General features: G+C 51.7%; 8 non-coding genes across 8 annotated transcripts; all 8 read right to left on the reverse strand.

Moving 5' to 3' along the window:
• Positions 1-121: 121 nt before the first annotated feature.
• Positions 122-240, reverse strand: LOC140475705 (5S ribosomal RNA). The gene has a single exon (XR_011960197.1). It is a non-coding gene; the product is annotated as a 5S ribosomal RNA (ribosomal RNA).
• Positions 241-1751: 1511 nt separating this feature from the next.
• Positions 1752-1870, reverse strand: LOC140474148 (5S ribosomal RNA). Its single transcript, XR_011958865.1, has one exon. It is a non-coding gene; the product is annotated as a 5S ribosomal RNA (ribosomal RNA).
• A 1511-nt stretch (positions 1871-3381) lies between these two features.
• Positions 3382-3500, reverse strand: LOC140475706 (5S ribosomal RNA). The gene has a single exon (XR_011960198.1). It is a non-coding gene; the product is annotated as a 5S ribosomal RNA (ribosomal RNA).
• A 1511-nt stretch (positions 3501-5011) lies between these two features.
• LOC140474159 (5S ribosomal RNA) lies at positions 5012-5130 on the reverse strand. Its single transcript, XR_011958876.1, has one exon. It is a non-coding gene; the product is annotated as a 5S ribosomal RNA (ribosomal RNA).
• Positions 5131-6641: 1511 nt separating this feature from the next.
• LOC140468998 (5S ribosomal RNA) lies at positions 6642-6760 on the reverse strand. Its single transcript, XR_011955915.1, has one exon. It is a non-coding gene; the product is annotated as a 5S ribosomal RNA (ribosomal RNA).
• Positions 6761-8271: 1511 nt separating this feature from the next.
• On the reverse strand, positions 8272-8390 carry LOC140475707 (5S ribosomal RNA). The gene has a single exon (XR_011960199.1). It is a non-coding gene; the product is annotated as a 5S ribosomal RNA (ribosomal RNA).
• Positions 8391-9901: 1511 nt separating this feature from the next.
• On the reverse strand, positions 9902-10020 carry LOC140468582 (5S ribosomal RNA). Its single transcript, XR_011955713.1, has one exon. It is a non-coding gene; the product is annotated as a 5S ribosomal RNA (ribosomal RNA).
• A 1519-nt stretch (positions 10021-11539) lies between these two features.
• On the reverse strand, positions 11540-11658 carry LOC140475709 (5S ribosomal RNA). Its single transcript, XR_011960201.1, has one exon. It is a non-coding gene; the product is annotated as a 5S ribosomal RNA (ribosomal RNA).
• Between the last annotated feature and the right edge of the window lie 842 nt (positions 11659-12500).

Raw genomic sequence — 12500 nt, forward strand, 5'->3', positions numbered from 1 at the left:
TCCTGCCTGCAGGAGACTGATGCCAGGCACAGCGGCAGCAAAAATAACCTGTCGCTGCATTGCGTGCGTGGCCCAACACGAGTGCAGAGGGGTGACTTGAGCAGCCCCTGCTGGCGGAAAAAGCCTACTGCACCTGGTATTCCCAGGCGGTCTCCCACCCAAGTACTAACCAGGCCTGAGTCTGCTTAGCTTCCGAGATCAGACGAGATCGGGCGTTTTCAGACTAGTATGGCCGTAGGCGCTGGCCCCTTCCTTTTCTCCCCACTTCAAGGCGTGCTGGCCAGCCACATTTTCTTTGCTGCTCTTTCTCTTGATCCCCTTTGTTTTTTTTTTCTCTCTTTTCTCTTTGCTCTTCCTCCTCCGTGCGTGCTTCCCTCCCTCCCTCCCTCCAGCTAGCCCTTGCCCACCAGGCTCCTGTCGTCTCCCACATCCCCACACAGGCCAACTGCAAGACCTCCCCCTGCTTCATAGGGCTGCAGCCTGCATTCTCTCATCCTTCCACACTCCTCCACGCCTCCATTTCGGAATGGCAGGCAGTGACCAGTGGGGTACCGCAGGGATCAGTACTGGGACCGCAGCTTTTTACAATATATGTTCATGATATAGAAGATGCTATTAGCAATAACATTAGCAAATTTGCTGATGATACTGAGCTGGGTGGCAGGGTGAAATGTGATGAGGATGTTAGGAGATTACCGGGTGACCTGGACAAGTTAGGTGAGTGGTCAGATGCATGGCAGATGCACTTTAATGTGGATAAATGGATGCTTATCCACTTTGGTGGCAAGAACAGGAAGGCAGATTACTACCTAAATGGAATCAATTTCGGTCAAGGGACAGTACAGAGAGATCTGGGGGTTCTTGTACACCACTCAATGAAGGTAAGCATGCAGGTACAGCAGGTAGTGAAGAAGGCTAATAGCATGCTGGCCTTCATAACAAGAGGGATTGAGTACAGAAGCAAAGAGGTTCTTCTGCAGGTGTACAGGGCCCTGGTGAGACCACACCTGGAGTACTGTGTGCAGTTCTGGTCTCCAAATTTGAGGAGAGACATTCTGGCTATTGAGGGAGTGCAGCGTAGGAATGGCGGGATTACCTTACACTGAAAGACTGGAGCGACTGGGCTTGTGTACCCTTGAGTTTAGCAGACTGAGAGGGGATCTGGTTGAGACATATAAGATTATCAAAGGATTGGACACTCTGGCGGCAGGAAACGTGAGTGCCGAAACAGAGGACACAGCTTAAAAATACGGGGTAGACCGTTTAGGACAGAGATGAGGAGAAACGTCTTCACCCAGAGAGTGGTGGCTGTGTGGAATGCTCTGCCCCAGAGGGCAGTGGAGGCCCAGTCTCTGGATTCATTGAAGAAAGAGTTGCACAGAGCTCTCAAGGATAGTGGAATCAAGGCTTATGGAGATAAGGCAGGAACAGGATACCGATTAAGGATGATCAGCCATGATCATATTGAATGGTGGTGCAGGCTCCAAGGGCAGAATGGCCAACTCCTGCACCTATTCTCTATTGTCCTCCTTTCCTGACTGCCAGCCGCAGACAGCGTGCAGCCCCAATCCCTTTCTTTCCCTCTTTCTTGCTGATTTTGGCAGCGCTCCGCTCTCCTCCCCTCCCTGTCTCCTGCCTGCAGGAGACTGATGCCAGGCACAGCGGCAGCAAAAATAACCTGTCGCTGCATTGCGTGCGTGGCCCAACACGAGTGCAGAGGGGTGACTTGAGCAGCCCCTGCTGGCGGAAAAAGCCTACTGCACCTGGTATTCCCAGGCGGTCTCCCATCCAAGTACTAACCAGGCCTGAGTCTGCTTAGCTTCCGAGATCAGACGAGATCGGGCGTTTTCAGACTAGTATGGCCGTAGGCGCTGGCCCCTTCCTTTTCTCCCCACTTCAAGGCGTGCTGGCCAGCCACATTTTCTTTGCTGCTCTTTCTCTTGATCCCCTTTGTTTTTTTTTTCTCTCTTTTCTCTTTGCTCTTCCTCCTCCGTGCGTGCTTCCCTCCCTCCCTCCCTCCAGCTAGCCCTTGCCCACCAGGCTCCTGTCGTCTCCCACATCCCCACACAGGCCAACTGCAAGACCTCCCCCTGCTTCATAGGGCTGCAGCCTGCATTCTCTCATCCTTCCACACTCCTCCACGCCTCCATTTCGGAATGGCAGGCAGTGACCAGTGGGGTACCGCAGGGATCAGTACTGGGACCGCAGCTTTTTACAATATATGTTCATGATATAGAAGATGCTATTAGCAATAACATTAGCAAATTTGCTGATGATACTGAGCTGGGTGGCAGGGTGAAATGTGATGAGGATGTTAGGAGATTACCGGGTGACCTGGACAAGTTAGGTGAGTGGTCAGATGCATGGCAGATGCACTTTAATGTGGATAAATGGATGCTTATCCACTTTGGTGGCAAGAACAGGAAGGCAGATTACTACCTAAATGGAATCAATTTCGGTCAAGGGACAGTACAGAGAGATCTGGGGGTTCTTGTACACCACTCAATGAAGGTAAGCATGCAGGTACAGCAGGTAGTGAAGAAGGCTAATAGCATGCTGGCCTTCATAACAAGAGGGATTGAGTACAGAAGCAAAGAGGTTCTTCTGCAGGTGTACAGGGCCCTGGTGAGACCACACCTGGAGTACTGTGTGCAGTTCTGGTCTCCAAATTTGAGGAGAGACATTCTGGCTATTGAGGGAGTGCAGCGTAGGAATGGCGGGATTACCTTACACTGAAAGACTGGAGCGACTGGGCTTGTGTACCCTTGAGTTTAGCAGACTGAGAGGGGATCTGGTTGAGACATATAAGATTATCAAAGGATTGGACACTCTGGCGGCAGGAAACGTGAGTGCCGAAACAGAGGACACAGCTTAAAAATACGGGGTAGACCGTTTAGGACAGAGATGAGGAGAAACGTCTTCACCCAGAGAGTGGTGGCTGTGTGGAATGCTCTGCCCCAGAGGGCAGTGGAGGCCCAGTCTCTGGATTCATTGAAGAAAGAGTTGCACAGAGCTCTCAAGGATAGTGGAATCAAGGCTTATGGAGATAAGGCAGGAACAGGATACCGATTAAGGATGATCAGCCATGATCATATTGAATGGTGGTGCAGGCTCCAAGGGCAGAATGGCCAACTCCTGCACCTATTCTCTATTGTCCTCCTTTCCTGACTGCCAGCCGCAGACAGCGTGCAGCCCCAATCCCTTTCTTTCCCTCTTTCTTGCTGATTTTGGCAGCGCTCCGCTCTCCTCCCCTCCCTGTCTCCTGCCTGCAGGAGACTGATGCCAGGCACAGCGGCAGCAAAAATAACCTGTCGCTGCATTGCGTGCGTGGCCCAACACGAGTGCAGAGGGGTGACTTGAGCAGCCCCTGCTGGCGGAAAAAGCCTACTGCACCTGGTATTCCCAGGCGGTCTCCCACCCAAGTACTAACCAGGCCTGAGTCTGCTTAGCTTCCGAGATCAGACGAGATCGGGCGTTTTCAGACTAGTATGGCCGTAGGCGCTGGCCCCTTCCTTTTCTCCCCACTTCAAGGCGTGCTGGCCAGCCACATTTTCTTTGCTGCTCTTTCTCTTGATCCCCTTTGTTTTTTTTTTCTCTCTTTTCTCTTTGCTCTTCCTCCTCCGTGCGTGCTTCCCTCCCTCCCTCCCTCCAGCTAGCCCTTGCCCACCAGGCTCCTGTCGTCTCCCACATCCCCACACAGGCCAACTGCAAGACCTCCCCCTGCTTCATAGGGCTGCAGCCTGCATTCTCTCATCCTTCCACACTCCTCCACGCCTCCATTTCGGAATGGCAGGCAGTGACCAGTGGGGTACCGCAGGGATCAGTACTGGGACCGCAGCTTTTTACAATATATGTTCATGATATAGAAGATGCTATTAGCAATAACATTAGCAAATTTGCTGATGATACTGAGCTGGGTGGCAGGGTGAAATGTGATGAGGATGTTAGGAGATTACCGGGTGACCTGGACAAGTTAGGTGAGTGGTCAGATGCATGGCAGATGCACTTTAATGTGGATAAATGGATGCTTATCCACTTTGGTGGCAAGAACAGGAAGGCAGATTACTACCTAAATGGAATCAATTTCGGTCAAGGGACAGTACAGAGAGATCTGGGGGTTCTTGTACACCACTCAATGAAGGTAAGCATGCAGGTACAGCAGGTAGTGAAGAAGGCTAATAGCATGCTGGCCTTCATAACAAGAGGGATTGAGTACAGAAGCAAAGAGGTTCTTCTGCAGGTGTACAGGGCCCTGGTGAGACCACACCTGGAGTACTGTGTGCAGTTCTGGTCTCCAAATTTGAGGAGAGACATTCTGGCTATTGAGGGAGTGCAGCGTAGGAATGGCGGGATTACCTTACACTGAAAGACTGGAGCGACTGGGCTTGTGTACCCTTGAGTTTAGCAGACTGAGAGGGGATCTGGTTGAGACATATAAGATTATCAAAGGATTGGACACTCTGGTGGCAGGAAACGTGAGTGCCGAAACAGAGGACACAGCTTAAAAATACGGGGTAGACCGTTTAGGACAGAGATGAGGAGAAACGTCTTCACCCAGAGAGTGGTGGCTGTGTGGAATGCTCTGCCCCAGAGGGCAGTGGAGGCCCAGTCTCTGGATTCATTGAAGAAAGAGTTGCACAGAGCTCTCAAGGATAGTGGAATCAAGGCTTATGGAGATAAGGCAGGAACAGGATACCGATTAAGGATGATCAGCCATGATCATATTGAATGGTGGTGCAGGCTCCAAGGGCAGAATGGCCAACTCCTGCACCTATTCTCTATTGTCCTCCTTTCCTGACTGCCAGCCGCAGACAGCGTGCAGCCCCAATCCCTTTCTTTCCCTCTTTCTTGCTGATTTTGGCAGCGCTCCGCTCTCCTCCCCTCCCTGTCTCCTGCCTGCAGGAGACTGATGCCAGGCACAGCGGCAGCAAAAATAACCTGTCGCTGCATTGCGTGCGTGGCCCAACACGAGTGCAGAGGGGTGACTTGAGCAGCCCCTGCTGGCGGAAAAAGCCTACTGCACCTGGTATTCCCAGGCGGTCTCCCATCCAAGTACTAACCAGGCCTGAGTCTGCTTAGCTTCCGAGATCAGACGAGATCGGGCGTTTTCAGACTAGTATGGCCGTAGGCGCTGGCCCCTTCCTTTTCTCCCCACTTCAAGGCGTGCTGGCCAGCCACATTTTCTTTGCTGCTCTTTCTCTTGATCCCCTTTGTTTTTTTTTTCTCTCTTTTCTCTTTGCTCTTCCTCCTCCGTGCGTGCTTCCCTCCCTCCCTCCCTCCAGCTAGCCCTTGCCCACCAGGCTCCTGTCGTCTCCCACATCCCCACACAGGCCAACTGCAAGACCTCCCCCTGCTTCATAGGGCTGCAGCCTGCATTCTCTCATCCTTCCACACTCCTCCACGCCTCCATTTCGGAATGGCAGGCAGTGACCAGTGGGGTACCGCAGGGATCAGTACTGGGACCGCAGCTTTTTACAATATATGTTCATGATATAGAAGATGCTATTAGCAATAACATTAGCAAATTTGCTGATGATACTGAGCTGGGTGGCAGGGTGAAATGTGATGAGGATGTTAGGAGATTACCGGGTGACCTGGACAAGTTAGGTGAGTGGTCAGATGCATGGCAGATGCACTTTAATGTGGATAAATGGATGCTTATCCACTTTGGTGGCAAGAACAGGAAGGCAGATTACTACCTAAATGGAATCAATTTCGGTCAAGGGACAGTACAGAGAGATCTGGGGGTTCTTGTACACCACTCAATGAAGGTAAGCATGCAGGTACAGCAGGTAGTGAAGAAGGCTAATAGCATGCTGGCCTTCATAACAAGAGGGATTGAGTACAGAAGCAAAGAGGTTCTTCTGCAGGTGTACAGGGCCCTGGTGAGACCACACCTGGAGTACTGTGTGCAGTTCTGGTCTCCAAATTTGAGGAGAGACATTCTGGCTATTGAGGGAGTGCAGCGTAGGAATGGCGGGATTACCTTACACTGAAAGACTGGAGCGACTGGGCTTGTGTACCCTTGAGTTTAGCAGACTGAGAGGGGATCTGGTTGAGACATATAAGATTATCAAAGGATTGGACACTCTGGTGGCAGGAAACGTGAGTGCCGAAACAGAGGACACAGCTTAAAAATACGGGGTAGACCGTTTAGGACAGAGATGAGGAGAAACGTCTTCACCCAGAGAGTGGTGGCTGTGTGGAATGCTCTGCCCCAGAGGGCAGTGGAGGCCCAGTCTCTGGATTCATTGAAGAAAGAGTTGCACAGAGCTCTCAAGGATAGTGGAATCAAGGCTTATGGAGATAAGGCAGGAACAGGATACCGATTAAGGATGATCAGCCATGATCATATTGAATGGTGGTGCAGGCTCCAAGGGCAGAATGGCCAACTCCTGCACCTATTCTCTATTGTCCTCCTTTCCTGACTGCCAGCCGCAGACAGCGTGCAGCCCCAATCCCTTTCTTTCCCTCTTTCTTGCTGATTTTGGCAGCGCTCCGCTCTCCTCCCCTCCCTGTCTCCTGCCTGCAGGAGACTGATGCCAGGCACAGCGGCAGCAAAAATAACCTGTCGCTGCATTGCGTGCGTGGCCCAACACGAGTGCAGAGGGGTGACTTGAGCAGCCCCTGCTGGCGGAAAAAGCCTACTTCACCTGGTATTCCCAGGCGGTCTCCCATCCAAGTACTAACCAGGCCTGAGTCTGCTTAGCTTCCGAGATCAGACGAGATCGGGCGTTTTCAGACTAGTATGGCCGTAGGCGCTGGCCCCTTCCTTTTCTCCCCACTTCAAGGCGTGCTGGCCAGCCACATTTTCTTTGCTGCTCTTTCTCTTGATCCCCTTTGTTTTTTTTTTCTCTCTTTTCTCTTTGCTCTTCCTCCTCCGTGCGTGCTTCCCTCCCTCCCTCCCTCCAGCTAGCCCTTGCCCACCAGGCTCCTGTCGTCTCCCACATCCCCACACAGGCCAACTGCAAGACCTCCCCCTGCTTCATAGGGCTGCAGCCTGCATTCTCTCATCCTTCCACACTCCTCCACGCCTCCATTTCGGAATGGCAGGCAGTGACCAGTGGGGTACCGCAGGGATCAGTACTGGGACCGCAGCTTTTTACAATATATGTTCATGATATAGAAGATGCTATTAGCAATAACATTAGCAAATTTGCTGATGATACTGAGCTGGGTGGCAGGGTGAAATGTGATGAGGATGTTAGGAGATTACCGGGTGACCTGGACAAGTTAGGTGAGTGGTCAGATGCATGGCAGATGCACTTTAATGTGGATAAATGGATGCTTATCCACTTTGGTGGCAAGAACAGGAAGGCAGATTACTACCTAAATGGAATCAATTTCGGTCAAGGGACAGTACAGAGAGATCTGGGGGTTCTTGTACACCACTCAATGAAGGTAAGCATGCAGGTACAGCAGGTAGTGAAGAAGGCTAATAGCATGCTGGCCTTCATAACAAGAGGGATTGAGTACAGAAGCAAAGAGGTTCTTCTGCAGGTGTACAGGGCCCTGGTGAGACCACACCTGGAGTACTGTGTGCAGTTCTGGTCTCCAAATTTGAGGAGAGACATTCTGGCTATTGAGGGAGTGCAGCGTAGGAATGGCGGGATTACCTTACACTGAAAGACTGGAGCGACTGGGCTTGTGTACCCTTGAGTTTAGCAGACTGAGAGGGGATCTGGTTGAGACATATAAGATTATCAAAGGATTGGACACTCTGGCGGCAGGAAACGTGAGTGCCGAAACAGAGGACACAGCTTAAAAATACGGGGTAGACCGTTTAGGACAGAGATGAGGAGAAACGTCTTCACCCAGAGAGTGGTGGCTGTGTGGAATGCTCTGCCCCAGAGGGCAGTGGAGGCCCAGTCTCTGGATTCATTGAAGAAAGAGTTGCACAGAGCTCTCAAGGATAGTGGAATCAAGGCTTATGGAGATAAGGCAGGAACAGGATACCGATTAAGGATGATCAGCCATGATCATATTGAATGGTGGTGCAGGCTCCAAGGGCAGAATGGCCAACTCCTGCACCTATTCTCTATTGTCCTCCTTTCCTGACTGCCAGCCGCAGACAGCGTGCAGCCCCAATCCCTTTCTTTCCCTCTTTCTTGCTGATTTTGGCAGCGCTCCGCTCTCCTCCCCTCCCTGTCTCCTGCCTGCAGGAGACTGATGCCAGGCACAGCGGCAGCAAAAATAACCTGTCGCTGCATTGCGTGCGTGGCCCAACACGAGTGCAGAGGGGTGACTTGAGCAGCCCCTGCTGGCGGAAAAAGCCTACTGCACCTGGTATTCCCAGGCGGTCTCCCACCCAAGTACTAACCAGGCCTGAGTCTGCTTAGCTTCCGAGATCAGACGAGATCGGGCGTTTTCAGACTAGTATGGCCGTAGGCGCTGGCCCCTTCCTTTTCTCCCCACTTCAAGGCGTGCTGGCCAGCCACATTTTCTTTGCTGCTCTTTCTCTTGATCCCCTTTGTTTTTTTTTTCTCTCTTTTCTCTTTGCTCTTCCTCCTCCGTGCGTGCTTCCCTCCCTCCCTCCCTCCAGCTAGCCCTTGCCCACCAGGCTCCTGTCGTCTCCCACATCCCCACACAGGCCAACTGCAAGACCTCCCCCTGCTTCATAGGGCTGCAGCCTGCATTCTCTCATCCTTCCACACTCCTCCACGCCTCCATTTCGGAATGGCAGGCAGTGACCAGTGGGGTACCGCAGGGATCAGTACTGGGACCGCAGCTTTTTACAATATATGTTCATGATATAGAAGATGCTATTAGCAATAACATTAGCAAATTTGCTGATGATACTGAGCTGGGTGGCAGGGTGAAATGTGATGAGGATGTTAGGAGATTACCGGGTGACCTGGACAAGTTAGGTGAGTGGTCAGATGCATGGCAGATGCACTTTAATGTGGATAAATGGATGCTTATCCACTTTGGTGGCAAGAACAGGAAGGCAGATTACTACCTAAATGGAATCAATTTCGGTCAAGGGACAGTACAGAGAGATCTGGGGGTTCTTGTACACCACTCAATGAAGGTAAGCATGCAGGTACAGCAGGTAGTGAAGAAGGCTAATAGCATGCTGGCCTTCATAACAAGAGGGATTGAGTACAGAAGCAAAGAGGTTCTTCTGCAGGTGTACAGGGCCCTGGTGAGACCACACCTGGAGTACTGTGTGCAGTTCTGGTCTCCAAATTTGAGGAGAGACATTCTGGCTATTGAGGGAGTGCAGCGTAGGAATGGCGGGATTACCTTACACTGAAAGACTGGAGCGACTGGGCTTGTGTACCCTTGAGTTTAGCAGACTGAGAGGGGATCTGGTTGAGACATATAAGATTATCAAAGGATTGGACACTCTGGCGGCAGGAAACGTGAGTGCCGAAACAGAGGACACAGCTTAAAAATACGGGGTAGACCGTTTAGGACAGAGATGAGGAGAAACGTCTTCACCCAGAGAGTGGTGGCTGTGTGGAATGCTCTGCCCCAGAGGGCAGTGGAGGCCCAGTCTCTGGATTCATTGAAGAAAGAGTTGCACAGAGCTCTCAAGGATAGTGGAATCAAGGCTTATGGAGATAAGGCAGGAACAGGATACCGATTAAGGATGATCAGCCATGATCATATTGAATGGTGGTGCAGGCTCCAAGGGCAGAATGGCCAACTCCTGCACCTATTCTCTATTGTCCTCCTTTCCTGACTGCCAGCCGCAGACAGCGTGCAGCCCCAATCCCTTTCTTTCCCTCTTTCTTGCTGATTTTGGCAGCGCTCCGCTCTCCTCCCCTCCCTGTCTCCTGCCTGCAGGAGACTGATGCCAGGCACAGCGGCAGCAAAAATAACCTGTTGCTGCATTGCGTGCGTGGCCCAACACGAGTGCAGAGGGGTGACTTGAGCAGCCCCTGCTGGCGGAAAAAGCCTACTGCACCTGGCATTCCCAGGCGGTCTCCCATCCAAGTACTAACCAGGCCTGAGTCTGCTTAGCTTCCGAGATCAGACGAGATCGGGCGTTTTCAGACTAGTATCGCCGTAGGCGCTGGCCCCTGCCTTTTCTCCCCACTTCAAGGCGTGCTGGCCAGCCACATTTTCTTTGCTGCTCTTTCTCTTGATCCCCTTTGTTTTTTTTTTCTCTCTTTTCTCTTTGCTCTTCCTCCTCCGTGCGTGCTTCCCTCCCTCCCTCCCTCCCTCCGACCAGCTAGCCCTTGCCCACCAGGCTCCTGTCGTCTCCCACATCCCCACACAGGCCAACTGCAAGACCTCCCCCTGCTTCATAGGGCTGCAGCCTGCATTCTCTCATCCTTCCACACTCCTCCACGCCTCCATTTCGGAATGGCAGGCAGTGACCAGTGGGGTACCGCAGGGATCAGTACTGGGACCGCAGCTTTTTACAATATATGTTCATGATATAGAAGATGCTATTAGCAATAACATTAGCAAATTTGCTGATGATACTGAGCTGGGTGGCAGGGTGAAATGTGATGAGGATGTTAGGAGATTACCGGGTGACCTGGACAAGTTAGGTGAGTGGTCAGATGCATGGCAGATGCACTTTAATGTGGATAAATGGATGCTTATCCACTTTGGTGGCAAGAACAGGAAGGCAGATTACTACCTAAATGGAATCAATTTCGGTCAAGGGACAGTACAGAGAGATCTGGGGGTTCTTGTACACCACTCAATGAAGGTAAGCATGCAGGTACAGCAGGTAGTGAAGAAGGCTAATAGCATGCTGGCCTTCATAACAAGAGGGATTGAGTACAGAAGCAAAGAGGTTCTTCTGCAGGTGTACAGGGCCCTGGTGAGACCACACCTGGAGTACTGTGTGCAGTTCTGGTCTCCAAATTTGAGGAGAGACATTCTGGCTATTGAGGGAGTGCAGCGTAGGAATGGCGGGATTACCTTACACTGAAAGACTGGAGCGACTGGGCTTGTGTACCCTTGAGTTTAGCAGACTGAGAGGGGATCTGGTTGAGACATATAAGATTATCAAAGGATTGGACACTCTGGCGGCAGGAAACGTGAGTGCCGAAACAGAGGACACAGCTTAAAAATACGGGGTAGACCGTTTAGGACAGAGATGAGGAGAAACGTCTTCACCCAGAGAGTGGTGGCTGTGTGGAATGCTCTGCCCCAGAGGGCAGTGGAGGCCCAGTCTCTGGATTCATTGAAGAAAGAGTTGCACAGAGCTCTCAAGGATAGTGGAATCAAGGCTTATGGAGATAAGGCAGGAACAGGATACCGATTAAGGATGATCAGCCATGATCATATTGAATGGTGGTGCAGGCTCCAAGGGCAGAATGGCCAACTCCTGCACCTATTCTCTATTGTCCTCCTTTCCTGACTGCCAGCCGCAGACAGCGTGCAGCCCCAATCCCTTTCTTTCCCTCTTTCTTGCTGATTTTGGCAGCGCTCCGCTCTCCTCCCCTCCCTGTCTCCTGCCTGCAGGAGACTGATGCCAGGCACAGCGGCAGCAAAAATAACCTGTCGCTGCATTGCGTGCGTGGCCCAACACGAGTGCAGAGGGGTGACTTGAGCAGCCCCTGCTGGCGGAAAAAGCCTACTGCACCTGGTATTCCCAGGCGGTCTCCCACCCAAGTACTAACCAGGCCTGAGTCTGCTTAGCTTCCGAGATCAGACGAGATCGGGCGTTTTCAGACTAGTATGGCCGTAGGCGCTGGCCCCTTCCTTTTCTCCCCACTTCAAGGCGTGCTGGCCAGCCACATTTTCTTTGCTGCTCTTTCTCTTGATCCCCTTTGTTTTTTTTTTCTCTCTTTTCTCTTTGCTCTTCCTCCTCCGTGCGTGCTTCCCTCCCTCCCTCCCTCCAGCTAGCCCTTGCCCACCAGGCTCCTGTCGTCTCCCACATCCCCACACAGGCCAACTGCAAGACCTCCCCCTGCTTCATAGGGCTGCAGCCTGCATTCTCTCATCCTTCCACACTCCTCCACGCCTCCATTTCGGAATGGCAGGCAGTGACCAGTGGGGTACCGCAGGGATCAGTACTGGGACCGCAGCTTTTTACAATATATGTTCATGATATAGAAGATGCTATTAGCAATAACATTAGCAAATTTGCTGATGATACTGAGCTGGGTGGCAGGGTGAAATGTGATGAGGATGTTAGGAGATTACCGGGTGACCTGGACAAGTTAGGTGAGTGGTCAGATGCATGGCAGATGCACTTTAATGTGGATAAATGGATGCTTATCCACTTTGGTGGCAAGAACAGGAAGGCAGATTACTACCTAAATGGAATCAATTTCGGTCAAGGGACAGTACAGAGAGATCTGGGGGTTCTTGTACACCACTCAATGAAGGTAAGCATGCAGGTACAGCAGGTAGTGAAGAAGGCTAATAGCATGCTGGCCTTCATAACAAGAGGGATTGAGTACAGAAGCAAAGAGGTTCTTCTGCAGGTGTACAGGGCCCTGGTGAGACCACACCTGGAGTACTGTGTGCAGTTCTGGTCTCCAAATTTGAGGAGAGACATTCTGGCTATTGAGGGAGTGCAGCGTAGG

Source organism: Chiloscyllium punctatum, chromosome 3 (assembly GCF_047496795.1).
Source record: "Chiloscyllium punctatum isolate Juve2018m chromosome 3, sChiPun1.3, whole genome shotgun sequence".
In the NCBI taxonomy this organism is placed as follows: Eukaryota; Metazoa; Chordata; class Chondrichthyes; order Orectolobiformes; family Hemiscylliidae; genus Chiloscyllium; species Chiloscyllium punctatum.